This window comes from Stegostoma tigrinum, chromosome 36, assembly GCF_030684315.1.
Source record: "Stegostoma tigrinum isolate sSteTig4 chromosome 36, sSteTig4.hap1, whole genome shotgun sequence".
Lineage (NCBI taxonomy): Eukaryota > Metazoa > Chordata > Chondrichthyes > Orectolobiformes > Stegostomatidae > Stegostoma > Stegostoma tigrinum.
The window spans coordinates 20,801,318-20,825,968 of NC_081389.1; the positions used below are offsets into that span (position 1 = coordinate 20,801,318).

Below are 24,651 nucleotides of genomic sequence, written 5' to 3' on the forward strand. Positions count from 1 at the left end.
TGCTCCCCAAAATCATAGTCCAAGGACGTGCAGGTTAGATTGGCCACGCAGGCTGGGTGTGTTAGCCGTGGGAAATGCAGGGTGGCAGGGTAGGGGCATGGGTCTGTGTGGGTGCTCTTTGGAGGGTCAGTGTGGACTCAATGGGCTACGTGTCCTGTTTCCACACTGTAGGGATACCAGTGATGCCAACATCCCCTGGAATATTTCATTCATAACAATGCTGTTGGTTTTGTTCTCTTCACATCTTGGCTTTTCTTTCACACGAAGGTTTCGGTCCATTCCGTCAGTACCTCGCCAACCCGAGCTGGGCTGCTGTTCAAGTACGGACGCCAACGTGACAGGTTTACTGAAGTTGCCTTTGTTCTTAGCTCACAGATGATGATCAGCAACAGCTCATGGCCTGAAGGTGGTGGGTTCAAGTCATGGCTGAGAAACTAGGGCATAAAATCCAGGCTAATGCATTACTGAGGGAATGCTGTGCATTTAGGGGTGCTACCTTTCGGGGGGCGGAGCATTAGGTCAAACACTGCTGCCCCTCTCTGTAAAACATAGGAACTGGAGTTGTTCATTCACTTCCCTCGGCCTGCTCCACCATTCGATAGGGTCATGGCTGATCCAACATTCCTCATATCCATTTTCCTGCACTTTCCCCCTAACCCTCGATTGCCCAACTAATCAAGAATCTCTCTATTGCTGGATCTTACATTCCACTTTTGAGGGACAGTGTCTGACCTCACCTGAGAAACAGTACCTCCTACAGACTGGACGCCCTAGCGCTATCCTGGGCTGTCAGCCTTGTCTTTGTGCTTATGTTTCTACAGTAGGACTCAAACCAGGAACTCAGCGAATTCCACTCTGAGCTGTACCCACACAGAGGCATTGCTGGGTCCCATTGAAATACTAGGTTTAGAAATCAATCTTAATAATTTACTGATAACACAGTGTGGAGCAGGATGAACACAGCAGGCCGGGCAGCATCAGAGGAGCAGGAAAGTTGACGTTTCGGGCAGGGACTCTTCTTCAGAAGAAAGTTCATTTCTGAAGAAGGGTCCAGACCCGAAACATCAACTTTCTTGCTCCTCTGATGCTGCCCGGCCTGCTGTGTTCCTCCAGCTCCACACTGTGCTACCTCTGCCTCCAGCATCGGCAGTTCTTACCATCTCTTAATTATTTACCGTTTGGCTTCCCAGTCTTTCTCCTCCTCTTACTGTATCGTCAAACTTGTTGATCTTGAACCAAAGAAGGTAATCCAAGATGGTGGATGGGAAAATGTGGTGTCTGTAAGAGCTACTCCTTTTGTGAGGTGTTGCCAGTGTTGGAGCTGACTTCCTTGAATTTTTGGAATAGTAATTACTCTTTTATAAACTTTTGCATTGTTTTGGAACTTCAAAAAAAAATGATCAAAACAATGCCACTTGCAAAAGGAAGAAGGCACACAAGACAATTACAACCATTAAAAGGCATCTTAATAGGTATGTGAGTAGGAAGGGTTTAGAGGGATATGGGCTAAATGCTGGCAAATGGGACTGGATTTATTTTGGATATAGGGAAACACTATGGCTCAGTGGTTGGCACGGCCACCTCACAGCACAAGGGACCCAGGTTCGATTCCAGCTTGGGTGACTGTGTGGAGTTTGCACACTCTCCCTGCATCTGCATGGGTTTCCCCAGGTTCTCCGGTTTCCTCCCACAGTCCAAAGGTGTACAAGTTAGGGTGGATTAGCCATGATAAATTGCCCATAGTGTTCAGGGATGTGTAGATTAGGTGGGTTATAAGGGGACAGGTCTGGGTGGGGTGCTCGATGAGTTGGACCGAAGGGTCTGTTTCTGTGCTGTATGACTATAATAATTGCAGATGCTGGAAATCAGAAACATGAACAGAAATTGTTTGGAAAGCTCAGTTGGTCTGGCAGCTTCTGTGGAGAGGAAATCAGGTTCTGAGATAGGGTCACCCAAAACGTTAACTTTGATTCCTCTCCACAGATGCTGCCAGACCTGCTGAGCTTATCCAGTTTAGTGTCTTGAAGAAGAGTCTTTGTGGTCTCATTGAACATTTCATGAATATTTCAGATAACAAGGTGCAGAGCTGGATGAACACAGCAGGCCAAACAGCATCAGAGGAGCAGGAAAGCTGATGTTTCATGCCTAGGCCCTTCTTCAGAACCTTCTTCAGATGCTGCTTGCCCTGCTGTGTTCATCCAGCTCTACACCATAAGACCATAAGACATAGGAGTGGAAGTAAGGCCATTTGGCCCATCAAGTCCACTCCACCATTTAAATCATGGCTGATGGGCATTTCAACTCCACTTCCCTGCACTCTCCCCGTAGCCCTTGATTCCTTTTGAGATCAAGAATTTGTCGATCTCTGCCTTGAAGGCATCCAACGTCCCAGCCTCCACTGCACTCTGTGGCAATGAATTCCACAAGCCCACCACTCTCTGTCTGAAGAAATGTCGTCTCATTTCAGTTTTAAATTTCCGCCCTCTAATTTTAACACTGTGCCCACGGGTCCTAGCCTCCCCGCCTAACGGAAACAACTTCCTAGCGTCCGCCCCTTCTAAACCATACATTATCTTGTAAGTTTCTATTAGATCTCCCCTCAATCTTCTAAACTCTAATGAGTACAATCCCAGGATCCTTAGCCGTTCATCATATGCTAAACCTACCATTCCAGGGATCATCCGTGTGAATCTCCGCTGGACACGCTCCAGGGCTAGTATGTCCTTCCTGAGGTGTGGGGCTCAAAATTGGACACAGTATTCTAAATGGGGCCTAACTAGAGCCTTATAAAGCCTCAGAAGCACATCGCTGCTTTTATATTCCAACCCTCTTGAGATAAACGACAACATTACATTCGCTTTCTTAATTACGGACTCTACCTGCAAGTTAACCTTCGGAGAATCCTGGACCAACACTCCCAGATTCCTTTGCACTTCTGATTTGTGAATTTTCTCACCGTTCAGAAAATAGTCCATGCCTGTATTCTTTTTTCCAAAGTGCAAAACCTCACATTTACTCACGTTGAATTTCATCAGCCATTTCCTGGCTCACTCTCCTAAACTGTCTAAATCTTTCTGCAGCCTCCCCACCTCCTCAGTACTACCTGCCTGTCCACCTATCTTCGTATCATCGGCAAACTTCACCAGAATGCCCCCAGTCCCTTCATCCAGATCATTAATATATAAGGTGAGCAGCTGCGGCAACACTGAACCCTGCGGGACACCACTCGTCACCGGTTGCCATTCCGTAAAAGAGCCTTTTATCCTAACTCTTGCCTTCTGTCAGACAGCCAATCCTTAATCCAAGCCAGTAGCTCACCCCGAACACCATGGGCCCTCACCTTCCTCAGCAGCCTCCCGTGACGCACTGTATCAAAGGCCTTTTGGAAGTCTAGATAGATAACATCTACTGGGTTTCCCTGGTCTAACCTACTTGTTACCTCTTCAAAGAATTCTAACAGGTTTGTCAGGCATGACCTCCCCTTACTAAAACCATGCTGACTTGCTCTAATCTGACCCTGCACTTCCAGGAATTTAGAAATCTCATCTTTGACAATGGATTCTAGAATTTTACCAACTACTGAGGTTAGGCTAATCGGCCTATAATTTTCCATCTTTTGCCTTAATCCTTTCTTAAACAAGGGGGTTACAACAACAATTTTCCAATCATCTGGGACTTTCCCTGACTCCAGTAACTTTTGAAAGATCACGACCAAAGCCTCCGTTATTTCCTCAGCCACCTCCCACAGAACTCTAGGATGTAGCCCATCAGGGCCAGGAGATTTATGAATTTTTAAACCCTTTAGCTTTTCTAGCACTTTCTCTTTTGTAATGCCTACCATACTCAACTCTGCCCCGGCTCTCCCTAGTTGTTGGCATACTACTCATGTCTTCCACTGTGAAGACTGACGCAAAGTACTTATTAAGTTCTTCAGCTATTTCCTTATCTCCCATCACTAGCCTTCCAGCATCAATTTGGAGCAGCCCAGTGTCTACTTTTGCCTCTTGTTTGTTTCTTATGTACTGAAGGAAACTTTTACTATCATTTCTAGTATTATGAGCTAGCCCACCTTCATATTTGATCCTCTCCTTCCTTATTGCTCTCTTTGTTATCCTCTGTTTGTTTTGGTAGCCTTCCCAATCTTCTGATTTCCCAGTGCTCTTGGCCAAATTTATAGGCTGTCTCTTTTTCTTTGATATATTTCCAGACTTCCTTTGTCAGCCATGGCTGTCTAATCCCACCCCGGATAATCTTTCTTTTCTTTGGGATGAACCTCTGTACTGTGTCCTCAATTACACCCAGAAACTCCTGCCGTTGTTGGTCCACTGTCTTCCCCGCTAGGCTCTGCTTCCAGTTGACTTTCGTCAGCTCCTCTCTCATGCCCCTGTAATTACCTTTATTTAACTGTAACACCACTACATTCGATTTTGCCTTCTCTCTTTCAAACTGCAGACTGAACTCTACCATATTATGATCACTGCCTCCTAAGTGTTCCCTTACTTTAAGGTCTTTTATAAAGTCTGGCTCATTTGTTAGCTCAGATTCTCCAGCGTCTGCAGTTCCTACTATCTCATGAATGTTTCAGCTTGTTAACACTTTAAAGCTCAGGTTTGATGTTGTTTTCTCTGTCTGTGTTTAGAAATTGTGATTCTTTTTAAAGCAGCCCCTTTTTCCTCTTGAGTTTGGCTCTGAGGCCACTTTTAGATCTAAACAGATTCGGTAAGAGCAGACAGACTTACGATGTCCTCTCAGTTCTGAAAGGAAGTCGCTGGACCCAGAACATTGACTCTGTTTCTCTCTCCACAGGTACTGTCTGACCTGCTGAGTTTCTCCAGCACTTTCTGCTTCTGTTTCTGATCTGCAGCATCCGCAGTTCTTTGGTTTCTGTTGATTCTCTCTGTCGATATGTTCCACCTCAGCACTCAGCTTCAGGAATTGTTCAGAGATAAAAAAAAAAGCCTGACTGACACTTTATCTGGGGAAATATGAACGAATTCTGCTCAGCCACAGTGCATTTCCCTTGTTTCCCTGAAAGACCAACCATCTCTCTCTGTCCTGGCCTGAAATATCTTCAACAATTGGCCATCTATGACTCACTGGGTTAGAGAATCTGAACGATTCACTGAGTAAATAAATTGTTTCTTATCTCAGGCCTAACCCACTGGCCCCTTATCCCGAGGTGGTGTCCCTGAGCTGTCCCCCAATCAGGGGGTGATTCAGTCTCTCAGCATCTACCCCCCTCGGGAGCCCTTTCAGAATCTGGAACATATCATTGAGGTCACCTCCCCTCCCCCTGAATTCCTGAGAATATCGGCCCCGTTTGCTCAGTCTCGCCTGGTCCCAGGGACTAGGGTTTCTTCTCTGCCACCCAAACCGCACATGGTATTCCCGAAGGGATATGGATGTCCTGAACATTGTGTATAATGGTTGTGTTTGTTTCACACAATCCCCAGGAACTAAAGAAGTTAGGCCTCAGGGGCAATGTTCAGCTGGAAACAGTGGAATTGCCTGTTCACTACCAGCGGGTCCAGGAGATACTGAGCAGGATCTGGGAATCCCAACAGCCGCAGGTATCTTCCGGAAAATTCACTGTTATTTTCCTGCCTGTAGCCTCTGTGCCGTTTGGAGACTCTGATCAGCTGCTGCCCATTTGCATGGTACTTTTTTTGAGGTGGATGAGGCAGGGTTATAAACAGCAATCTCAGCGTGAACCAATATTCTCCACCCAAGAGATAGAGTGTCCACACAAACAGGTGTGCAGGTGTGAGTTATCCGAACACTAGTTTATGGGAGAGAGTATGTGTGTGTGAGAGAGTGTGTTAGAGTGAGTGTGTGTGTTTGAGAAAGTGTTAGAGAGTGAGTGTGAGTGAGAGAGTGTTAGAGAGCGAGTATGTGTGCGTGTGTCAGAGAGTGACAGTGTGTGTGAGAGAGTGAAAGACTAAGTGTGTGAGAGAGTGTGTGAGTGTGAGAGAGACAGAGTGTGTGTGGGAGTGTGTGGAAGTGTGTATGAGTGTGTGTGTGTGTGTGTGTGTGTGTGCGCGCGCGCGCGCGCGCGGACGCGCATGCGTGGGTGTGGGAGTGTGTGTGCGCGTGTGGGAGTGTGTGCAAGCATGTGTGGGAGTATGTGTGCGCGTGTGTGGCAGTGTGTGTGAGCATGTGGGAGTGTGTGTGTGGGAGTGTGTGTGAACGTGTGGGAGTGTGTGTGTGTGTGGGAGTGTGTGTGCGTGTGTGGGAGTGTGTGTGAGCATGTGGGAGAGTGTGTGTGCACGTGTGGGAGTGTGTTTGTGCGTGTGTGGGAGTGTGTGCATGCGTGTGTGGGAGTATGTGTGTGTGCGTGTGTGGGCGTGTGGGAGTGTGTGCAAGCATGTGTGGGAGTATGTGTGCGCGTGTGTGGCAGTGTGTGTGAGCATGTGGGAGTGTGTGTGTGTGCGTGTGTGGGAGTGTGTGTGAACGTGTGGGAGTGTGTGTGTGTGTGGGAGTGTGTGTGCGTGTGTGGGAGTGTGTGTGAGCATGTGGGAGAGTGTGTGTGTGCGTGTGGGAGTGTGTGCAAGCATGTGTGGGAGTATGTGTGCGCGTGTGTGGCAGTGTGTGTGAGCATGTGGGAGTGTGTGTGTGTGCGTGTGTGGGAGTGTGTGTGAACGTGTGGGAGTGTGTGTGTGTGTGGGAGTGTGTGTGCGTGTGTGGGAGTGTGTGTGAGCATGTGGGAGAGTGTGTGTGCACGTGTGGGAGTGTGTTTGTGCGTGTGTGGGAGTGTGTGCATGCGTGTGTGGGAGTATGTGTGTGTGCGTGTGTGGGCGTGTGGGAGTGTGTGCAAGCATGTGTGGGAGTATGTGTGCGCGTGTGTGGCAGTGTGTGTGAGCATGTGGGAGTGTGTGTGTGCGTGTGTGTGAACGTGTGGGAGCGTGTGTGTGTGTGGGAGTGTGTGTGCGTGTGTGGGAGTGTGTGTGAGCATGTGGGAGAGTGTGTGTGCACGTGTGGGAGTGTGTTTGTGCGTGTGTGGGAGTGTGTGCATGCGTGTGTGGGAGTATGTGTGTGTGCGTGTGTGGGCGTGTGCGAGTGTGTGTGTGTGCACGTGTGTGTGCGTGTGTGGGAGAGTGTGTGAGCGTGTGTGGGAGTGTGTGTGCGCGTGTGGTAGTGTGTGTGTGTGTGGGAGTGTGTGTGCGTGTGTGGGAGTGTGTGGGAGTGTGGGGGAGACTGTGTGTGCACATGTGGGAGTGTGTTTGTGCGTGTGTGGGAGTGTGTGCATGCGTGTGTGGGAGTATGTGTGTGTGCGTGTGTGGGCGTGTGTGTGAGCGTGTGGGAGTGTGTGTGTGGGAGTGTGTGAGTGTGAGGGAGACTGTGTGTGCACATGTGGGAGTGAGTGTGCATGTGTGGGAGTGTGTGTGTGCGTGTGTGGGAGTGTGTGTGAGCGTGTGGGAGTGTGTGCAAGCATGTGTGGGAGTATGTGTGCGCGTGTGTGGCAGTGTGTGTGGGCATGTGGGTGTGTGTGTGCGCGTGTGTGGGAGTGTGTGTGAACGTGTGGGAGTGTGTGTGTGTGTGGGAGTGTGTGGGAGTGTGTGTGAGCGTGTGGGAGAGTGTGTGTGCACGTGTGGGAGTGTGTTTGTGCGTGTGTGGGAGTGTGTGCATGCGTGTGTGGGAGTATGTGTGTGTGCGTGTGTGGGCGTGTGGGAGTGTGTGTGTGTGCACGTGTGTGTGCGTGTGTGGGAGAGTGTGTGAGCGTGTGTGGGAGTGTGTGCGCGCGTGTGGGAGTGTGTGTGTGTGTGGGAGTGTGTGTGCATGTGTGGGAGTGTGTGGGAGTGTGAGGGAGACTGTGTGTGCACATGTGGGAGTGTGTTTGTGCGTGTGTGGGAGTGTGTGCATGCGTGTGTGGGAGTATGTGTGTGTGTGTGTGGGCGTGTGTGTGAGCGTGTGGGAGTGTGTGTGTGGGAGTGTGTGAGTGTGAGGGAGACTGTGTGTGCACATGTGGGAGTGAGTGTGCGAGTGTGGGATTGTGTGTGTGCGTGTGTGGGAGTGTGTGTGAGCATGTGGGAGTGTGTGTGTGCACATGTGGGAGTGAGTGTGTGTGTGTGGGAGTGTGTGTGAGCGTGTGGGAGTGTGTGCATGTGTGTGTGGGAGTGTGTGTGTGCGCGTGTGTGGGAGTGTGTGTGAGCGTGTGTGGGAGTGTGTGTGAGCATGTGGGAGAGTGTGTGTGCACGTGTGGGAGTGTGTTTGTGCGTGTGTGGGAGTGTGTGCATGCGTGTGTGGGAGTATGTGTGTGTGCGTGTGTGGGCGTGTGGGAGTGTGTGTGTGTGCACGTGTGTGTGCGTGTGTGGGAGAGTGTGTGAGCATGTGTGGGAGTGTGTGTGCACCTGTGGGAGTGTGTGTGCGTGCGTGGGAGTGTCTGTGTGCATGTGTGGGAGTGTGTGTGTGCGTTTGGGAGTGTGTGCATGTGTGTGTGGGGGTGTGTGTGTGTGCATGTGTGGAAGTGTGTGTGTGCGTGTGTGGGAGTGTGTGTGAGCGTGTGGGAGTGTGTGCATGCATGTGTGGGAGTATGTGTGTGTGCGTGTGTGGGAGTGTGTGAGCGTGTGGGAGTGTGTGTGTGCACGTGTGTGGGAGTGTGTGTGAGCGTGTGGGACTGTGGGAGTGTGTGTGTGGGAGTGTGTGTGCGTGAGTTGGAGTGTGTGTGAGCGTGTGTGTGCACGTGTGGGAGTGTGTGCATGTGTGTGGGTGTGTGTGTGTGTGCGTGTGTGGGAGTGTGTGTGCGTGTGTGGGAGTGTTTGTGCGCGTGTGGGAGTGTGTGCATGTGTGTGTGGGAGTGTGTGTGTGTGCGTGTGTGGGAGTGTGTGTGAGCATGTGGGAGTGTGTGCCTGTGTGTGGGAGTGTGCGTGTGTGGGAGTGTGTGCATGCTTGTGTGGGAGTATGTGTGTGGGCGTGTGTGTGAGCGTGTAGGAGTGTGTGTGTGCACGTGTGTGGGAGTGTGTGTGCGTGTGTGGGAGAGTGTGTGAGCGTGTGGGAGTGTGTGTGTGTGTGTGGGAGTGTGTGTGGTGTGAGGGAGACTGTGTGTGCACATGTGGGAGTGTGTTTGTGCGTGTGTGGGAGTGTGTGGATGCGTGTGTGGGAGTATGTGTGTGGGCGTGTGTGTGAGCTTGTGGGAGTGTGTGTGTGGGAGTGTGTGTGAGTGTGAGGGAGACTGCGTGTGCACATGTGGGAGTGAGTGTGCGTGTGTGGGAGTGTGTGTGGGAGTGTGTGTGAGCATGTGGGAGTGTGTGTGTGCACGTGTGGGAGTGAGTGTGCGTGTGTGGGAGTGTGTGTGAGCGTGTGCATGTGTGTGTGGGAGTGTGTGTGAGCATGTGGGAGTGTGTGTGTGTGTGCACATTTGGGAGTGAGTGTGCGTGTGTGGGAGTGTGTGTGAGCGTGTGGGAGTGTGTGCAAGCATGTGTGGGAGTATGTGTGCGCGTGTGTGGCAGTGTGTGTGGGCATGTGGGTGTGTGTGTGCGCGTGTGTGGGAGTGTGTGTGAACGTGTGGGAGTGTGTGCGTGTGTGGGAGTGTGTGTGCACGTGTGGGAGTGTGTTTGTGCGTGTGTGGGAGTGTGTGCATGCGTGTGTGGGAGTATGTGTGTGTGCGTGTGTGGGCGTGTGGGAGTGTGTGTGTGTGCGTGTGTGTGCGTGTGTGGGAGAGTGTGTGAGCGTGTGTGGGAGTGTGTGTGCGCGTGTGGGAGTGTGTGTGTGTGTGGGAGTGTGTGTGCGTGTGTGGGAGTGTGTGTGCGTGTGTGGGAGTGTGTGGGAGTGTGAGAGAGACTGTGTGTGCACATGTGGGAGTGTGTTTGTGCGTGTGTGGGAGTGTGTGCATGCGTGTGTGGGAGTATGTGTGTGTGCGTGTGTGGGCGTGTGTGTGAGCGTGTGGGAGTGTGTGTGTGGGAGTGTGTGAGTGTGAGGGAGACTGTGTGTGCACATGTGGGAGTGAGTGTGCATGTGTGGGAGTTTGTGTGGGAGTGTGTGTGAGCATGTGGGAGTGTGTGTGTGCACATGTGGGAGTGAGTGTGCGTGTGTGGGAGTGTGTGTGAGCGTGTGGGAGTGTGTGCAAGCATGTGTGGGAGTATGTGTGCGCGTGTGTGGCAGTGTGTGTGAGCATGTGGGTGTGTGTGTGCGCGTGTGTGGGAGTGTGTGTGAACGTGTGGGAGTGTGTGTGTGTGTGGGAGTGTGTGTGCGTGTGTGGGAGTGTGTGTGAGCGTGTGGGAGAGTGTGTGTGCACGTGTGGGAGTGTGTTTGTGCGTGTGTGGGAGTGTGTGCATGCGTGTGTGGGAGTATGTGTGTGTGCGTGTGTGGGCGTGTGGGAGTGTGTGTGTGTGCACGTGTGTGTGCGTGTGTGGGAGAGTGTGTGAGCGTGTGTGGGAGTGTGTGTGCGCGTGTGGGAGTGTGTGTGTGTGTGGGAGTGTGTGTGCGTGTGTGGGAGTGTGTGGGAGTGTGAGGGAGACTGTGTGTGCACATGTGGGAGTGTGTTTGTGCGTGTGTGGGAGTGTGTGCATGCGTGTATGGGAGTATGTGTGTGGGCGTGTGTGTGAGCTTGTGGGAGTGTGTGTGTGGGAGTGTGTGTGAGTGTGAGGGAGACTGCGTGTGCACATGTGGGAGTGAGTGTGTGTGTGTGGGAGTGTGTGTGTGCGTGTGTGGGAGTGTGTGTGAGCATGTGGGAGTGTGTGTGTGCACGTGTGGGAGTGAGTGTGCGTGTGTGGGAGTGTGTGTGAGCGTGTGGGAGTGTGTGCATGTGTGTGTGGGAGTGTGTGTGAGCGCGTGTGTGGGAGTGTGTGTGAGCGTGTGTGAGCGTGTGTGTGAGCATGTGGGAGTGTATGTGTGCACGTGTGGGAGTGTGTGTGAGCGTGTGGGAGTGTGTGCATGTGTGTGTGGGAGTGTGTGTGAGCGCGTGTGTGGGAGTGTGTGTGAGCGTGTGTGAGCGTGTGGGAGTGTATGTGTGCACGTGTGGGAGTGTGTGTGTAAGCGTGTGGGAGTATTTGTGTGCATGTGTGGGAGTGTGTGTGTGCACCTGTGGGAGTGTGTGTGCGTGCATGGGAGTGTCTGTGTGCATGTGTGGGAGTGTGTGTGTGCGTTTGGGAGTGTGTGCATGTGTGTGTGGGGGTGTGTGTGTGTGTGCATGTGTGGAAGTGTGTGTGTGCGTGTGTGGGAGTGTGTGTGAGCGTGTGGGAGTGTGTGCATGCATGTGTGGGAGTATGTGTGTGCGTGTGTGGGAGTGTGTGAGCGTGTGGGAGTGTGTGTGTGCACGTGTGTGGGAGTGTGTGTGAGCGTGTGGGACTGTGGGAGTGTGTGTGTGGGAGTGTGTGTGCGTGAGTTGGAGTGTGTGTGAGCGTGTGTGTGCACATGTGGGAGTGTGTGCATGTGTGTGGGAGTGTGTGTGTGCGTTTTGTGGGAGTGTGTGTGAGCGTGTGGGAGTGTGTGCATGTGTGTGTGGGAATGTGTGTGTGTGTGTGTGGGAGTGTGTGTGAGCGCGTGGGAGTGTGAGTGTGCACGTGTGTGGGAGTGTGTGTGTGCGTGTGTGGGAGCGTGTGTGAGCATGTGGCAGTGTGTGTGTGCATGTGTGGGAGCGTGTGTGAGCATGTGGCAGTGTGTGTGTGCACATGTGGGAGTGTGTGTGCGTGTGTGGGAGTGCGTGTGTGGGAGTGTGTGTGAGCATGTGGGAGTTGGTGTGTGCACGTGTGGGAGTGTGTGTGTGTGTGAGTGTGTGGGAGTACTTGTGGGCATGTGTGGGAGTGTGTGTTCATGTGTGGGAGTGTGTGTGTGCGTGTGTGGGAGTGTGTGTGTGTGGGAGTGTGTGTGAGCGTGTGTGGGAGTGTGTGTGTGTGCGTGTGTGGGAGTGTGTGTGAGCGTGTGGGAGTGTGTGTGTGCACGTGTGTGGGAGTGTGTGTGAGCGTGTGGGACTATGGGAGTGTGTGTGAGCGTGTGGGAGTGTGTGTGTGCACATGTGGGAGTGTGTGTGTGTGTGTGAGCGTGTGGGAGTGTGTGCAAGCATGTGTGGGAGTATGTGTGCGCGTGTGTGGCAGTGTGTGTGAGCATGTGGGTGTGTGTGTGCGCGTGTGTGGGAGTGTGTGTGAACGTGTGGGAGTGTGTGTGTGTGTGGGAGTGTGTGTGCGTGTGTGGGAGTGTGTGTGAGCGTGTGGGAGAGTGTGTGTGCACGTGTGGGAGTGTGTTTGTGCGTGTGTGGGAGTGTGTGCATGCGTGTGTGGGAGTATGTGTGTGTGCGTGTGTGGGCGTGTGGGAGTGTGTGTGTGTGCACGTGTGTGTGCGTGTGTGGGAGAGTGTGTGAGCGTGTGTGGGAGTGTGTGTGCGCGTGTGGGAGTGTGTGTGTGTGTGGGAGTGTGTGTGCGTGTGTGGGAGTGTGTGGGAGTGTGAGGGAGACTGTGTGTGCACATGTGGGAGTGTGTTTGTGCGTGTGTGGGAGTGTGTGCATGCGTGTGTGGGAGTATGTGTGTGTGGGCGTGTGTGTGAGCGTGTGGGAGTGTGTGTGTGGGAGTGTGTGAGTGTGAGGGAGACTGTGTGTGCACATGTGGGAGTGAGTGTGCGTGTGTGGGATTGTGTGTGTGCGTGTGTGGGAGTGTGTGTGAGCATGTGGGAGTGTGTGTGTGCACATGTGGGAGTGAGTGTGCGTGTGTGGGAGTGTGTGTGAGCGTGTGGGAGTGTGTGCATGTGTGTGTGGGAGTGTGTGTGTGCGCGTGTGTGGGAGTGTGTGTGAGCGTGTGTGAGCGTGTGTGTGAGCGTGTGGGAGTGTATGTGCGCATGTGTGGGAGTGTGTGTGAGCGTGTGGGAGTATTTGTGTGCATGTGTGGGAGTGTGTGTGTGCACCTGTGGGAGTGTGTGTGCGTGCGTGGGAGTGTCTGTGTGCATGTGTGGGAGTGTGTGTGTGCGTTTGGGAGTGTGTGTGTGGGGGTGTGTGTGTGTGCATGTGTGGGAGTGTGTGTGTGCGTGTGTGGGAGTGTGTGTGAGCGTGTGGGAGTGTGTGCATGCATGTGTGGGAGTATGTGTGTGTGCGTGTGTGGGAGTGTGTGAGCGTGTGGGAGTGTGTGTGTGCACGTGTGTGGGAGTGTGTGTGAGCGTGTGGGACTGTGGGAGTGTGTGTGTGGGAGTGTGTGTGCGTGAGTTGGAGTGTGTGTGAGCGTGTGTGTGCACGTGTGGGAGTGTGTGCATGTGTGTGGGAGTGTGTGTGTGCGTTTTGTGGGAGTGTGTGTGAGCGTGTGGGAGTGTGTGCATGTGTGTGTGGGAATGTGTGTGTGTGTGTGTGGGAGTGTGTGTGAGCGCGTGGGAGTGTGAGTGTGCACGTGTGTGGGAGTGTGTGTGTGCGTGTGTGGGAGCGTGTGTGAGCATGTGGCAGTGTGTGTGTGCATGTGTGGGAGCGTGTGTGAGCATGTGGCAGTGTGTGTGTGCACATGTGGGAGTGTGTGTGCGTGTGTGGGAGTGCGTGTGTGGGAGTGTGTGTGAGCATGTGGGAGTTGGTGTGTGCACGTGTGGGAGTGTGTGTGTGTGTGAGTGTGTGGGAGTACTTGTGGGCATGTGTGGGAGTGTGTGTTCATGTGTGGGAGTGTGTGTGTGCGTGTGTGGGAGTGTGTGTGTGTGGGAGTGTGTGTGAACGTGTGTGGGAGTGTGTGTGTGTGCGTGTGTGGGAGTGTGTGTGAGCGTGTGGGACTATGGGAGTGTGTGTGTGGGAGTGTGTGTGAGCGTGTGGGAGTGTGTGTGTGCACATGTGGGAGTGTGTGTGTGTGTGTGGGAGTGTGTGTGAGCATGTGGGAGTTGGTGTGTGCACGTGTGGGAGTGTGTGTGTGTATGAGTGTGTGGGAGTACTTGTGGGCATGTGTGGGAGTGTATGTTCATGTGTGGGAGTGTGTGTGTGCGTGTGTCGGAGTGTGTGTGTGTGGGAGTGTGTGTGAGCGTGTGTGGGAGTGTGTGTGTGTGCGTGTGTGGGAGTGTGTGTGAGCGTGTGGGAGGGTGTGTGTGCATGTGTGGGAGTGTGTGTGTGCACGTGTGTGGGAGTGTGCATGTGTGGGAGTGTGTGTGCGTGTGTGGGAGTGTGTGTGTGAGCGTGTGGGAGTATTTGTGTGCATGTGTGGGAGTGTGTGTGTGTGGGAGTGTGTGTGTGTGCGTGTGTGGGAGTGTTTGTGCATGTGTGGGAGTGTGTGTGTGCATGTGTGGGAGTGTGTGTGCATATGTGGGAGTGTGTGTGCACGTTTGGGAGTGTGTGCATGCGTGTGTGGGAGTATGTGTGTGAGCGTGTGGGACTGTGGGAGTGTGTGTGTGGGAGTGTGTGTGCGTGAGTTGGAGTGTGTGTGAGCGTGTGTGGGAGTGTGTGTGTGCACGTGTGTGTGCACGTGTGTGGGAGTGTCTGTGAGCGTGTGGGAGTGTGTGTGTGGGAGTGTGTGTGCATGTGTGGGAGTGTGTGTGCGTGTGTGGGAGTGTGTGTGAGTGTGTGGGAGAGTGTGTGTGCATATGTGGGAGTGAGTGTGCGTGTGTGGGAGTGTATGTGTGTGTGCATGTGTGGGAGTGTGTGTGAGCGTGTGGGAGTGTGTGTGTGCACGTGTGTGGGAGTGTGCTTGTGTGGGAGTGTGTGTGTGCGTGTGGGAGTGTGTGTGTGCGTGTGGGAGTGTGTGTGAGCATGTGGGAGTGTGTGTGTGCACGTGTGGAAGTGTTTGTGCGTGTGTGGGAGTGTGTGCATGTGTGGGAGTGTGTGTGAGCGTCTGGGAGTGTGTGTGTGCACGTGTGTGGGAGTGTGAATGTGTGGGAGTGTGTGTGTGCGTGTGGGAGTGTGTGTGAGCATGTGGGAGTGTGTGTGTGCACGTGTGGGAGTGTTTGTGCATGTGTGTGGGAGAGTGTGTGTGTGTGTGTGTGTGTGGGAGTGTGTGCATGTGTTTGTGGGAGTATGGGAGTGTGTGTGCATGTGTGAGAGTGTGTGTGAGCGTGTGAGGGTGTGTGTGTGCGTGTGTGGGAGTGTGTGTGAGCGTGTGGGAGTGTGTGCATGTGTGTGTGGGAGTGTGTGTGTGTGTGCGTGTGTGGGAGTGTGTGTGAGCGTGTGGGAGTGTGTGTGCGTGTGTGTGAGTGTGTGTGTGAGCGTGTGGGAGTGTGTATGTGCACCTGTGGGAGTGTGTGTACATGTGTGGGAGTGTGTGTGAGCGTGTGGAAGAGTGTGTGCACGTGTGGGAATGAGTATGTGGGAGTGTGTGTGAGCGTGTGGGACTGTGGGAGTGTGTGTGCGTGAGTTGGAGTGTGTGTTTGCGCGTGTGGGAGTGTGTGTGTGCGCGTGTGGGAGTGTGTGTGCGCGTGTGGGAGTGTGTGTGTGCACGTGTGTGGGAGTGTGTGTGTGTGCACGTGTGGAAGTGTGTGTGCGTGTGTGGGTGTGTGTGTGTGTGTGTGTGTGTGGGAGTGTGTGTGAGCATGTGGGAGTGTGTGTGTGCACGTGTGGGAGTGTGTGTGCGCGTGTGGGTGTGTGTGCATGTGTGTGTGGGAGTGTGTGTGCGTGCGTGTGTGGGAGTGTGTGTGAGCATGTGGGAGTGTGTGTGTGCACGTGTGTGGGAGTGTGCATGTGTGGGAGTGTGTGTGCGTGTGTGGGAGTGTGTGTGAGCATGTGGGAGTGTGTGTGTGCACATGTGGTAGAGTGTGTGACTGTGTGGGAGTGTGTGTGTGAGTGTGTGGGAGTACTTGTGTGCATGTGTGGGAGTGTGTGTGGGAGTGTGTGTGAGCAAGTGGGAGTGTGTGTGTGCACGTGTGTGGGAGTGTGCATGTGTGGGAGTGTGTGTGCGTGTGTGGGAGTGTGTGTGAGCATGTGGGAGTGTGTGTGTGCACATGTGGGAGAGTGTGTGACTGTGTGGGAGTGTGTGTGTGAGTGTGTGGGAGTACTTGTGTGCATGTGTGGGAGTGTGTGTGGGAGTGTGTGTGAGCATGTGGGAGTGTGTGCATGCGTGTGTGGGAGTGTGTGTGAGCGTGTGGGATTGTGTGTGTGCACGTGTGGGAGTGTTTGTGCGAGCATGTGGGAGTATTTGTGTGCGTGTGTGGGAGTGTGTGTGTGCATGTGTGGGAGTGTGTGTGCGTGTTTGGGAGTGTGTGCATGTGTGTGTGGGAGTGTGCATGTGTGGGAGTGTTTGTGCGTGTGTGGGAGTGTGTGTGAGCATGTGGGAGTGTGTGTGTGCACATGTGGGAGAGTGTGTGACTGTGGGAGTGTGTGTGTGAGTGTGTGGGAGTACTTGTGTGCATGTGTGGGAGTGTGTGTGGGAGTGTGTGTGAGCATGTGGGAGTGTGTGCATGCGTGTGTGGGAGTGTGTGTGAGCGTGTGGGATTGTGTGTGTGCACGTGTGGGAGTGTTTGTGCGAGCATGTGGGAGTATTTGTGTGCGTGTGTGGGAGTGTGTGTGTGCATGTGTGGGAGTGTGTGTGCGCGTTTGGGAGTGTGTGCATGTGTGTGTGGGAGTGTGCATGTGTGGGAGTGTTTGTGCGTGTGTGGGAGTGTGTGTGAGCATGTGGGAGTGTGTGTGTGCACATGTGGGAGAGTGTGTGACTGTGGGAGTGTGTGTGTGAGTGTGTGGGAGTACTTGTGTGCATGTGTGGGAGTGTGTGTGGGAGTGTGTGTGAGCATGTGGGAGTGTGTGCGTGCGTGTGTGGGAGTGTGTGTGAGCGTGTGGGAGTGTGTGTGTGCACGTGTGGGAGTGTTTGTGCGTGTGTGGGAGTGTGTGTGTGCATGTGTGGGAGTGTGTGTGCGCATTTGGGAGTGTGTGCATGTGTGTGTGGGGGTGTTTGTGTGTGCGTGTGTGGGAGTGTGTGTGTGTGTGTGTGTTTGTGTGCGTGTGTGTGTGTGTGTGTGGGAGTGTGTGTGAGCATGTGGGAGTGTGCGCATGCGTGTGTGGGAGTATGTGTGTGTGCGTGTGTGGGAGTGTTTGTGAGCGTGTGGGAGTGAGTGTGTGCACGTGTGTGGGAGTGTGCATGTGTGGGAGTGTGCACGTGTGGGAGTGTGCACGTGTGGGAGTGTGTGTGAGCGTGTTGGACTGTGTGTGTGCACATGTGGGAGTGTGTGTGTGCACGTGTGTGGGAGTGTGTGTGTGCGTGTGTGGGAGTGTGTGTGAGCGTGTGGGAGTGTGTGTGTGCATGTGTGGGAGTGTGTTTGTGTGCGCGTGTGGGAGTGTGTGTGTGTGCGTGTGTGGGACTGTGTTTGTGTGCGCGTGTGGGAGTGTGTGTGTGTCCGTGTGTGGGAGTGTGTGTGAGCGTGTGGGAGTGTGTGTGTGCACATGTGGTAGAGTGTGTGACTGTGTGGGAGTGTGTGTGTGAGTGTGTGGGAGTACTTGTGTGCATGTGTGGGAGTGTGTGTGGGAGTGTGTGTGAGCAAGTGGGAGTGTGTGTGTGCACGTGTGTGGGAGTGTGCATGTGTGGGAGTGTGTGTGCGTGTGTGGGAGTGTGTGTGAGCATGTGGGAGTGTGTGTGTGCACATGTGGGAGAGTGTGTGACTGTGTGGGAGTGTGTGTGTGAGTGTGTGGGAGTACTTGTGTGCATGTGTGGGAGTGTGTGTGGGAGTGTGTGTGAGCATGTGGGAGTGTGTGCATGCGTGTGTGGGAGTGTGTGTGAGCGTGTGGGATTGTGTGTGTGCACGTGTGGGAGTGTTTGTGCGAGCATGTGGGAGTATTTGTGTGCGTGTGTGGGAGTGTGTGTGTGCATGTGTGGGAGTGTGTGTGCGCGTTTGGGAGTGTGTGCATGTGTGTGTGGGAGTGTGCATGTGTGGGAGTGTTTGTGCGTGTGTGGGAGTGTGTGTGAGCATGTGGGAGTGTGTGTGTGCACATGTGGGAGAGTGTGTGACTGTGGGAGTGTGTGTGTGAGTGTGTGGGAGTACTTGTGTGCATGTGTGGGAGTGTGTGTGGGAGTGTGTGTGAGCATGTGGGAGTGTGTGCGTGCGTGTGTGGGAGTATGTGTGAGTGTGTGGGAGTGTGTGTGTGCACGTGTGGGAGTGTTTGTGCGTGTGTGGGAGTGTGTGTGTGCATGTGTGGGAGTGTGTGTGCGCATTTGGGAGTGTGTGCATGTGTGTGTGGGGGTGTTTGTGTGTGCGTGTGTGGGAGTGTGTGTGTGTGTGTGTGTGTGTGCGTGTGTGTGTGTGTGTGTGAGCATGTGGGAGTGTGCGCATGCGTGTGTGGGAGTATGTGTGTGTGCGTGTGTGGGAGTGTTTGTGAGCGTGTGGGAGTGAGTGTGTGCACGTGTGTGGGAGTGTGCATGTGTGGGAGTGTGCACGTGTGGGAGTGTGCACGTGTGGGAGTGTGTGTGAGCGTGTTGGACTGTGTGTGTGCACATGTGGGAGTGTGTGTGTGCACGTGTGTGGGAGTGTGTGTGTGCGTGTGTGGGAGTGTGTGTGAGCGTGTGGGAGTGTGTGTGTGCATGTGTGGGAGTGTGTTTGTGTGCGCGTGTGGGAGTGTGTGTGTGTGCGTGTGTGGGACTGTGTTTGTGTGCGCGTGTGGGAGTGTGTGTGTGTCCGTGTGTGGGAGTGTGTGTGAGCGTGTGGGAGTGTGTGTGTGCACGTGTGGGAGTGTGTTTGTGTGCGCGTGTGGGAGTGTGTGTGTGTGCGTGTGTGGGACTGTGTTTGTGTGCGCGTGTGGGAGTGTGTGTGTGTCCGTGTGTGGGAGTGTGTGTGAGCGTGTGGGAGTGTGTGTGTGCACGTGTGGGAGTGTGTTTGTGTGCGCGTGTGGGAGTGTGTGTGTGTGCGTGTGTGGGACTGTGTTTGTGTGCGCGTGTGGGAGTGTGTGTGTGTCCGTGTGTGGGAGTGTGTGTGAGCGTGTGGGAGTGTGTGTGTGCACGTGTGGGAGTGTGTTTGTGTCCGTGTGTGGGAGTGTGTGTGCATGACCAGCAGCTGAAGAATGAATGAGCCGGACTGTGACACCATAAGAGTGAGATTCTGCTGTGAGTTGGCCACAGAAACCATGACAAGACACCAGAGGGCAGTAGTGGGCTAGTGGTGGCAATGGGGTTACCATGTGTTCGCCCACGAGAACCTGAGAGACTAGCAGAGAAAGGGAACTGGGAGGGACAATAAGGGCCCATCTTCACTTTCAAAGGGAAAACATTGCAGCATCTGAGCCTGAAGTGATTTAGCTCTGTGTCTGGTTTTGTTCAGCTGGCTGTGCACGTTGGAATGTCAAGAGCATCCAAGCTGATCATTCTCGAACAGTGTGCCAGGAACCAGGGATATCGGGATGCCGATGTTCGTGTTGTTACCCAGCAGGAAGATGCTGTGTGGATGGAGGTCCCGAGAAGATTGAGTCACTGATCAATATGAAATCGATATGTAAAAACCTCACCGGAATGGACATTCCTATCAGCCATTCGAGAGACGCAGGGAGGTCAGTAACTGTGTCAGAAATAACACGGCATTTCAGAAATCCACTGACTCCTTCAAATGCACCAATTGAATCAACTTTCCAACCAGGAAGATATGAACAGGTTCTGGAATGCACTGCCTGGAGGGGGACTTGAGGGAAGAAACCTTTAAAAAGGACTAGGCTGGTTGTAACACCCAGTGCAGGATAGAGGCAATGAAGGAGAGTGGGTGCAGCGTTGGACTACAGACTTGATGGGCCAAAGGGACATCTTTTGAATTCTATACTTGTATGAGATGGTACATTGTAAAATGTGACCAAACACTGTCCCACCTGCACAGCCAGGCGGAAGGCACAGAGTTAGTGAGTAGTCTCAGACATTTTACTGGGCAACTCTGCTCAGACATCGGCTCCCTCAAGGTCTGGGCAGAGGTGGGAATCTGTATTACCTTCTCCTGTTTAGATCACAGTCACAAATTCCCCCCCCACCCCCCCAAGTCACCATGTTGGGGTGTCACAGTCATAGACCCCCCCTAGTCACCGTGTGAGGGTGTCACAGTCATAGACCCCCCCCCCCCCCCCGAGTCACCGTGTTGGTGTGTCACAGTCACAGACCCCCCCCCCAGTCACCGTGTGGGGGTCTCACAGACACAGACCTCCCCCCCACCCCAGTAACCGTGTGGGGGTCTCACAGACACAGACTGTCCCCCCCAAGGCACTGTGTGGGGGTGTCACAGACCCTTACCCTCCCCACCCCCCAGTCACTGTGTGGGGGTGTCACAGACCCTTACCCTCCCCACCCCCCAGTCACTGTGTGGGGGTGTCACAGATAGGAGGACTGCAAAATGCTGACTCATTTTGAAATGCTTCCCTGAGGATGTTTGACTGATTTGTTAAAAAAATACTTTTTTTCAGGTACCTTTGTGAATACGCTTATTACCTATCATTACACTACGGTGACCGGAGAGCTGCCTTCATTCATATCCCTCAGCTGAGTGATGGAGTGACAGTGGAACAGCTTGGAAGGGCCCTCTGGATGATTGTACATGAGCTGCTGGATCATCTGGCCACCTTCAGAGAGCCGCCTGGTTTGTGAAAGAATCTTGGAGTCAGACAGTCACACAGCACTGCAACAAACCCTTCAGTCCAACTCATCCACTCCAGCCAACTTTTCCCAAACTAAACTAATCCCCTTTGCCAGTGTTTGGCGCACGTCTTTCTTAACCTTTCCTATCCACTTACCCATGCAAATGCCTTTTAAATGTTGTAATTGTACTCACCTGTCAAACTTCCTCTGGCTGCTTGTTCCATACACGCACCGGCCTCTTGTGTGTAAAGTCACACCTCAGGTCCTGATTAAATCTTTCCTCTTTCACCTTAAACCTATGCCCTGTAGTTTTGAATGCCCCTACCCTGGGGAAAAGATCCACCACCCTCAATCCCCCCCTTAGTTTAAAGAATTTCTCTCTGTCCCGAATCCACACCACACCAAGAACAGAACTCATTGTGATTGTGGGGGATAGTAGGAACTGCAGATGCTGGAGTCTGGGAATAACAAGGTGTGGAGCTGGAGGAACACAGCAGGCCAAGCAGCATCAGAGGAGTAGGAAAGCTGATGTTTCGGGTCTGGGCCCTGCTTTAGAAGAAGGTCCTTTTTTTTCTGAAGAAGGGTCCAGACTACACCTTGTTACCTCATCATGATTGTATTGTGTGTTTGTCCTCATGGGACTCAGGATTATATCTCGAGTGGTCCATTTTGTTATTTCTGTCATGGGATTTAGGTGAGCCAGCCCCCATTGCTCATTCTGAATTGCTGTTGGAATCAGTGGCTTCCTGGGGCCATTTCAAAGGGGAATTAAGACTCAAATGTTTTCTTCGCCTCCTGGAGTCACACATTGGCCTGGACAGCAGATCTCCCTCCCTAAAGCGACTCTGGGGTAGGCACATGGAGGATAGTAAAATGTGGGGTATTCAGGTTAGTAGGATAATAGGTTGGCACAACATCATGAGCCAAAGGTCCTGAACTGTGGTGTTATAAATGGGCTAATTTAGTGGCATCATCACTAAAGCTAAGTTTTCACTACCACAGTGCATTCATTAACAGAGGGATTCTCAAAGTTAGGGGAGAAGCGGGCAGGGGTACAAGCTCCACCGGTTGCCATGGCATTGACAGACAGACATCCACCTCCACCTCCCACTCCCAGGACGCCTTTCTCTCATCTACCCCAGCCTAGCTCCCAGTGCCACAACTTTTGAGCCTGGAAACGGGGAACGGTTTGAAGAGCTAGGTATTGGCGGAAGTTAAACTTGATCCCATGTCCCCACAGCATGAGCCTGGATTCCTAATCTAAAGATAGGACCTCCAACTGCCAACCTCACCCAACATCACCCCAAGATTTACTGTAAGACATAGGGGCAAAAGTAGGGCACTCATAGATGCGCACAGCCTAGAAAGGGCTCTTTGGCCCATCGAATCTGCACCAACATATCTACCACTAACATTCAGCCCATCAAGACTGCTCCACCATTCAATGAGATAATGGTTCCTCTGATATTCCTCACGTCCACCTTCCTGCCCTCAATTCCCTTCCTGATTGAAAACAAGCAAGTCATCACTTTGGCCATTGCCCCTCTTCAACTTTGCTGTGCTCCCAGTTCCCATTAAAGCAGGACTTTTTCTGATTGATATAAAGTAATGGGCTCAATCTAAAGTCCTTTGTATGATATGCAATGTAGAAAGAAGTGCATTTCATTCCTGGGCCACCTAGCCACAATCCCAGGCTGCCCCAGATTGCTGTAGAGTCAATTAGTAACCTATTTAGAGTTGATTCATGGACATAGAGCACATGGTAGTTAATGTAAGCACATTAATGGGGAGGGAATGGTCGTGTGGTAATGGTGCAAAGATGAGCAGCCTAGGTGGGTTAGCCTTTGGAAATGCAGGGTTACAGGTTGGGTCTGGGTGGAATGCTGTTGGGAGGGTTGGGGTGGACACGATGGGCTGAATGGTCTTCTCCCACACTGCAGGAACTCTAATCTATGAATATCACCAGACTGTTAATCTAGAAATTTCATGGTGGAATTTGAATTCGATTAAAAGAAAAATCTGAAATCCATTATCTGTTGACAACTGTGAAATCATTGCCAATTGTTAGGAGAAAAGAAACCCATCTGGCTCACTAATGCCCTTTGAATGAATGAGTTTATTGTCGTGTGTACTTTGCAGTGACAAAAACAGTAAAATGTTTTTCCACTATCATCATGATCTGGTGCCGGTTTGAATAGTTCTAAGAATGAGAAAAAAACATATAGGGAGGGACCTCACCTGGTCTGGCCTACATGCGACTCCTGACCGTGGGTGACTCTTAACTGCCCTCTGAGCAATTAGGGACAGCAATGAATCCTGCCCTAGCCAGTGATGCCCACAGCCTGTGAATGAATGAAAAACAAAAGCTAGCCCCCACCCCGCCCCGAAACGACGAGGTAAGGATCAGACTAACAGTTTGATGGGAGAACTCCCCAGCTCTCCCCTAAAAGTGTGCCATGGCATGAGGGGGAGAGGATTGGAGGGGGAATAATGCCTCATCTGAAAAACAGTCTCTCTGACAGCACCACATTCCCTCAACGCTCTGTTACACTGGTTAACATCCCTGAGTTTCTGGATGGTGCTGAGGCCCAGGCCATGCTGATACAGAGAAGACAGTTCCCATTGTTACATTATTGAACTGTCCCTGTTTTACAAGTCAAACGGTTAACTTTCTGTGATCACAAAGCATGGAGCTGGATGAACACGGCAGGCCAAGCAGCATCTTTGGGGTAGGAAAGCTGGCTTTGCAGGCCTAGACCCATTGTTTGTGGCTCAGTTGGAAGGTGGAAGGATCAACAATGCCTCCAATTACTTAGATCGAGGACACCAATACTGGTTATAGTCAAGAGTTTCTCACAGCATTGGAAGGGGTCCTTCAGCCCATTGTGTCTGTGCTAGTCATCAAACATCCTTCTCCCAGTTATAGGAAGGATATTACCAAGTTGGAGAGGATTCAGAAATCTACTGGGGTGTTGACCCGTATTGAGGGCTTGAATTACAAGGAGAGGCTAGGACTTTTTTTTACTGGACCATAGGAAGTTGACAGGTGATAAAATAATGAGGGGTATAGATAGATATAGATATGGTAGCTGGGGTAGGAGATTTGAAGACTAGGGGGCGTATTTCTAAGGTGAGAGATTTAAAAAGACGTAGGGGACAACTTTTTTTTTTACAGAGGGTGGCTTGCGAACGGAATGAACTTCCCGAGGAAATGATGGATGATGATACAGTAAATGTTGAAATGACACTTGAATGACACAGGAAAAGTTTGGAGGGATATGGACCAGGAGCATGCACATGGGACAAGTCTCATTTGGGATTACGCTTGACATGGACTGGTTGGACCAAAGGGGCTAGTTCTGTGCCATATATCTCTGTTCTAATCCCATTTTCCAGCATCATTCTATAGCCTTATATCGATTGGCATTTCAAATGTTCATCTAGATGTTTCTTAAATGCCTTGAGTATTTACACTTCTACCTGCCTTGCAGGCAGTGAGTCCCAGATATTCACCACCCGCTGGGGGAGACAGTCTTCCTCAGATCCCCTTGAACTGTGTCCCTGTTATTGACCCCACCCCACCACCACTGAGGGCAAAGTTTCTCCCTGTGTCCCTCAGAACTTTGTACACATCAGTCAGATTCCACCCCACCCAACCCCGCTCTAGGGAAAACAGCCCCAGCCTATCTCACCTTCCTTCAGAGCTGGTGTGCGAATTGATAACGGTTTACATTATATGTGTTGAACTTTGCTCCAAATACTTGATTGTCAAACATCAAACAGTCAGATGGAAATGAGATGATGCCAAAAAAGGAATTGCTTGGTTTGAGTTTATTAGGGGATTAAAAGATCTTGCCAGTCAACACCTAGAAAACTAGTATGAACATGTTAAATATTACTGGTGTGGGGAGGGGGAAATGGAGCTTTTGTATGTCAGGGATCTAAAGTCCAGCTTCATTTTAAATTCAACATTTTGGAATGGCTGGGCTGGGCTTGTATTTATTGCCCGTCCCAAGATTCCCTTGAAAACGTTTCAGATTTGGTCTCTGCTCTGCACTCAGCTAGTCTTGAGTTAATGACTGGGTAAAAAATACGACACCCAGCCATGGAGAAGCATTGAAGGCATTAAACCCAATGAAATGAAATGAACTGGTGGATTGTCTTTCATTCTCACCAACACTGAACACACAGCACACTGTGCCAAACGCGACTGCCTCATAGCACCAGGCACTCAAGTTTGTTTCAAAATTTG

At 52.1% G+C, this 24,651-nt stretch overlaps 1 pseudogene; it reads left to right on the top strand.

Moving 5' to 3' along the window:
• The window catches only part of LOC125446910 (pyroglutamyl-peptidase 1-like), a 30,008-nt pseudogene extending 5,607 nt beyond the window's left edge, over positions 1 to 24,401 (top strand).
• The last annotated feature ends 250 nt before the right edge of the window (positions 24,402 to 24,651 follow it).